Raw genomic sequence first — 6,369 nt, 5'->3', positions numbered from 1 at the left:
AGTATTTGTTTATCTCTTTCTGACTTACTTCACTCTGTATGACAGACTCTAGGTCTATCCACCTCACTACAAATAATTCCTCTCCTTTTTATGGCTGAGTAATATTCCATTGTATATATGTGCCACATCTTCTTTATCCATTCACCTGTTGATGAACATTTAAGCTGCTTCCATGTCCTGGCTATTGTAAATAGTACTGCAATGAACATTGTGGTACATGACTATTTTTGAATTATGGTTTTCTCAGGGTATATGCCCAGTAGTGGGATTGCTGGGTCGTATGGGAGTTCTATTTTTAGTTTTTTAAGGAACCTCCATACTGTTCTCCATAGTGGCTGTATCAATTTACATTCCCACCAACAGTGCAAGAGTGTTCCCTTTTTTCCACACCCTCTCCAGCATTTATTGTTTGTAGATTTTTTGATGATGGCCATTCTGACCGGTGTAAGATAATACCTCATTGTAGTTTTGATTTGCATTTCTCTAATGATTAAGGATGTTGAGCATTCTTTCATGTGTCTGTTGGCCATCTGTATATCTTCTTTGGAGAAATGTCTGTTTAGGTCTTCCACTCATTTTTGGATTAGGTTGTTTGTTTTTTGATATTGAGCTGCATAAGCTGCTTGCATATTTTGGAGATTAATCCTTTGTCAGTTTCTTCATTTGCAAATATTTTCTCCCATCTGAGGGTTGTCTTTTTGTCTTGTTTATAGTTTCATTTGCTCTGCAAAATTTTTAAGTTTCATTAGGTCCCATTTGTTTATTTTTGGTTTTATTTCCATTGCTTTAGGAGGTGGGTCAAAAAGGATCTTGCTGTGATTTATGTCATAGAGTGTTCTGCCTATGTTTTCCTCTAAGAGTTTCATAGTATCTGGTCTTACATTTAGGTCTTTAATCCTTTTTGAGTTTATTTTTGTGTATGGTGTTAAGAAGTGTTCTAATTTCCTTCTTTTTCATGTAGCTGTCCAGTTTTCCCAGCACCACTTATTGAAGAGGCTGTCTTTTTTCCATTATATAATCTTGCCTCCTTTGTCAAAGATAAGGTGACCATATGTGCGTGGGTTTATCTCGGGACTTTCTATCCTGTTCCATTGATCTACATTTCTGTTTCTGTGCCAATACCATTTCAATGACAGTTAACAAGAGCCAGTTGGTTCTATAATCCTTATAAATACCATTGCTCTCATCCTGTATCTCATCCAAATTCAGCATATGTGTAAATCTTAGGAATACTGATACCATAACTCACCATGGATCACCACCACCCTGCTTACTATTGGTAAGAGATCCTTGTAACCTTCTGGCTGGGTGCAGTGGAATTGAAATCCAATTTCCAGAATTCCATTCACAAGGTCCAGTTGCCTGGTATTAAGTACCTTATACTGGATCTAACTTTTTATTTAAGTCAGATTTTCAATTGTGTCAAAAGTTCAGAAATAACAGAAGTAAAACCAATGAATCACCGAGGTAGAAATTAGTAAAAGGTTTAATGTGTGCACACCATAAAACAGTTCCCAAACCAGGAGCACTCAAACCAAAACAGGGAATGTGGCTTAGGGACATATTGTTATAAAGCAGTTTATATAGTGGGAAGGTAGTGATTGTTTATTTTCACAGTGGTTGGTTATAGTGTTAGAAAAAAATTTTAATTTTAGGGAATTGGTTAGTGATTACCTCATGTCAATCTTGGGAAGCAGTTTGTTTTCCTTATGATTTTTTCAGAGGCATAAACAAGAAATGACCTAGTCAACTTAGTCTTGCAAAACAATCTAAATTAAGCTTTGATTGTATGACTGAACTGGTTTCATTTCTCCAAGGAATTTTTAAGGCTGATTTTCATTTGTTTTTTTTTTTTTTATTTTAACAGTTGCAAAAATTGGTTATTTACATCTCTCAAATTGGAAATATATTTTAATTTATGTGTTCTGCTTCCTTGGGCCTCATTAAACTTATTCCTCTGCTTTCTACCACAGCAGTTTCATCTGATTTTTCTTAATTTTTAAAACTTTCAAATTTTTTTCTATTTTATAAGTAAATCACACAGCAAAATGCACCAAATGTAAGGGCCCAATTCCGTGAGTCTAGGTAAATACATAAATGAGGGAACCACTACCTCATCCAAGATATTAAACAACATCACTCTTGAAAGTTTCCTGTTCCAGTCAATCCCCACCCAACAAAGGCAACCAGTATCTCTGTGGATTAATCTTGCTTGCCCTAGAGCTTCATATAAATGGAATCATACAGTGTTTACTCATCCCAATATTCTATTGAGATGTAGCCATATTGTAAGGTGTATCATTCATTGTTGTGTAGAATTCCATTGTAGGAATAAACTGTAATTTGGTTACCCATTATTCTATTCATATATATTTGATTTGTCTCCAGTTGGTGGGTAATTTTATGAAAGTTTTTATAAATATTTCTGTACAATTAATCTTGAGGATGTTTTTATTTCTCTTTCTTTTTTAAAAATACCTTTTGAGTAAATAACAAAGAATGAAATCAGGTTAATTATACCTAAGAGTGTGTCAGAGGATAGATGTATAATTACCTTTATGAGAAACTGCCAGATTGTTCCAAAGTGGTTGCAACATTTTACTTTCCCACAAGTAATCTATGAGAGCTCCAGGTGCTGCATGTCACCACTCATGTTTGGTGTCACCAGTCTGAAAATTTAGCCATTCTAGTGACTCTACAATTTTATCTCATCATGATTTTTTAAAAATAAATTACATTACAAAAATGTATTTATTTATTTGGCTGCGCTGGGTCTTTGTTGCGACACACGGGAACTTCATTGCTGAGTGCAGGATCTTTCTTTTGGCATGCAGGATCTTTAGTTGTTACATGGAGGACCTAGTTCCCTGACCAGGGATTGAGCCAGGTCCCCCTTCATTGGGAGCACAGAGTCTCAACCGCTAGACCACCAGGGAAGTTACTATATTATTGTGATTTTCATTTGAATTTTCCTGGTGGCCAATGGTATCAAGCATTATTTCACATGCTTATGGGCCATGTGAATATCTTTTCTTGTGAAGTGTCTGTTTAATTCTTTTGCCCATTATTGATATGTAAGAGTTGTTTATATATTTAGGATACAAGTTCTTTGTCAGATACATATACTGAAAATATCTATACTGCTTCTATATTCTTAAGAGTTTTTTTCAGAAATCAAAAGTTGTTTAGTGTGAATGAATATTGAATTTTACATCATTCTCATTCTTTATTCTGTTAGTGTGATAAATTTGCTTAGTTTGTTTTTAAGTGTTATATAAACTATGCTTTCCTGGAAAACACCCTACTTGATCAATATATAATTTGCAATAGTTTTATTGATGTATCCACAGTTGTTGGATGGAGTGGCCTGTAAACATTAATTAAGTAAAGTTTCATCTCTTGTTGTTGTCTTAATTGCTCAGGGAGAGGTTTGAAAATATCTTACTATGATTGTAGATTTCTAAATGTATCTATTTCTGTCAATTCTGTTTCATTAGTTAGGAAATTCTGTTATTAGTTTTGTACAATTTTATGATTTTATATCTTATGATAAACTGTCTCTTTTATCATTATAAATGTCTCTCTTTGTATCTGATAGTTTTCCTTGTCGTAAAGGCTAATTTATTTGGTATTAATATAGCTAAGCAGCTTTCTTATGTTTACATATGATTGCATCGTATATCTTGTTTACAAACTTTTGCTTTCAACCTATACCTGCGTTTATATCTTAATAGGTAGCATATAGTTTGGTCTTGCTTTTCTATCTTATCTGATAAAACACCTTCTAATTAGGGCCATTAGTCCATTTACTTTAATTTATTAACATGCTTAGTATAAATAAAATATTTTAATAATAGTATTTAATTTCCATAATTCACCTTTTTAAAAAAAGTTTAATTTAATTTTTATTTTATATTGGAGTATATGATTTACAATGTTGTGTTAGTTTCAGGTGCACAGAAAAGTGATTCAGTTATACATATACATATACCCATTCTTTTTCAGATTCTCATCCCATATAGGTTATTACAGAATACTGAGTAGAGTTCCCTGTGTTATACAGTAGGTCTTTTTTGATTATCTATTTTATATATAGTAGTGTGTATATTTTAATCTTAAACTCCTAGTTTATCCTTCCCCCACACCTTTCTGCTTTGGTAACTATAAATTATCTTCAAAGACTGTGAGTTTATTTCTGTTTTGTAAATAAGTTCATTTGTATCAATTTTTTTAGATTCCACATATAAGTGATATCATATGATATTTGTCTTTCTCTTTCTGACTTACTTCACTCTGTATGACACTCTCTAGGTCTATCCACATCTCTGGAAATGGCACAATTTCGTTCTCTTTTATGGCTGAATAATGTTCCATTGTATATATGTACAACATCTTCTTTATCCATTCCTCTGTTGATGGGCAGTTAGGTTGCTTCCATGTCCTGACTATTGTAAATATTGCTGCAATGAACACTGGTGTGAAAGTATCTTTTCAAATTATGGTTTTCTCAGGTTATATGCCTAGAAGTGGCATTGCCGGATCATGTGGTAGCTCTATTTGTAGTTTTTTAAGGAACTTCCATATTGTTCTCCATAGTGGCTGTATCAGTTTACATTCCCAACAGTGTAGGAGGATTCCTTTTTCTCCACATCCTCTCCAGCATTTATTGTTTGTAGCCTTTTTGATTATGGCCATTCTGACCGGTATGAGGTGGTACCTCATTGTAGTTTTGATTTGCATTTCTCTAATAATTAGTGATGTTGAGCATCTTTTCATGTACTTTTTGGCCATCTGTATGTCTTCTTTGGAGAAATGGCTATTTAGGTCTTCTGCCAATTTTTGATTGGGTTGGGGTTTTTTTTGGATATTGAGCTGCATGAGCTGTTTGTATGTATTGGAGATTAATCCCTTGTCAGTTGCTTCATTTGCAAATATTTTCTCCTATTTTGTGGGTTTTCTTTTCATTTCGTTTATGGTTTCCTTATTTCACTTTTTAAATTATATTTTTTCGTATTCTTTTTTTTTTGTTTCAGTGTGGTTCTTCAAACACAGGTCTGTATTATTCTTTTTAATACCAGCCATTAAACAAGTTAACATTTTTGTCAGACTTATTAAATCTCAACTTATTAATTTTTTTTTAATTACAGATAATTATTTTCAATTACTATTTTTTCTTTAATTACTTTATATTTGAAGACATGAGAACAAAGGAAATAAAGAAGAAACAAAATATAAAGACAGAGGAATTGGGAGTTTCACATGCAGTTAAGTATGAACTTTTCTAGTAAAAACAAGAAATACTGCTACTAACTTATAAATAATTAAACAACATTTGAATTAATCAAAGCTTCATGTTGCCTTATTTAAAACAAAATAATTATTCCCCTTATCTTTGGTCTAGTTAGTTATTTTTGTGTTGTCTCTGCTGCTAAATCTGAATCCTTATGGAGAGAGTGAATATCTTATTTCCCTTTAGCTCTGCACAACAGGACACACAGGACACTTGGTAGTGCTCAACACATTATTTGTTGAATTAATAAAGTAGGAAATTCAGTTTTTCCCAATCAACGGCTTTAGGCTGTTGGAAAGAAAATGAGAAAAATTTTATTTTGCAATATTTCTGCCTGGGGTAGTAAAAGGATTGGTGGTTCCTCTAATTTTTTGTGTATATATTGTCCCAGTTGACAGAAATTCATTACCATCCTGCATTGGAGTCACCAATGTTTCTATTTTAGGATCTCAGAGGAAAGCTATTAACTCTAACTTGACTCCTTTATGTCAGACTTGCCTTTGGAATATTTGTGTATTTTAAACTACAATAAGTCATTTTACATTTTACAAGACTTTATGGTATAAAGCATTTCACATATATTATTTATTTAATCTTCATAATATCATGGCATCACTGCTGTTAAGAAAAAATATGAAAAACTTGGAAATAAGAAAGAAGGATTATTACATATGCTTTCAATATCACACTGGAGCATTGTTTAATAGTCTCACCCAAAATTGTTGAAATCTTTAGTGTAATGAAACTTTTACATGCTTTTTATTACTGATCAGAGACGAAACTATCCAATGTTACATGTTACCTTAGAGACTTTGGTAGAGATGCAAATAATTTCTATCTGGTTGAAATTATAACCAAAGGAAATGGTTTTATTGCCCTTTAGGATATTACCCAGGATTCTATATAACCTAGAAATCTAAAAATTTTTGTTTAGTGCATATCAATGCTCATTTCCTAAACCTCCTTTTGAATCAGTTTACCATCCTGCTTAATGAGTTAAATAAATCTGTCACATATACTTATTATTTATTTGTATAATACTGATTTTATCAAGGTTCTTGACAATTGTTCTTTGATAT

Source organism: Balaenoptera musculus, chromosome 12 (genome assembly GCF_009873245.2).
Source record: "Balaenoptera musculus isolate JJ_BM4_2016_0621 chromosome 12, mBalMus1.pri.v3, whole genome shotgun sequence".
Classification (NCBI taxonomy): Eukaryota; Metazoa; Chordata; class Mammalia; order Artiodactyla; family Balaenopteridae; genus Balaenoptera; species Balaenoptera musculus.
The sequence above is the reverse complement of the archived record's forward strand: the minus strand, read 5'-3'. Positions refer to the sequence as shown.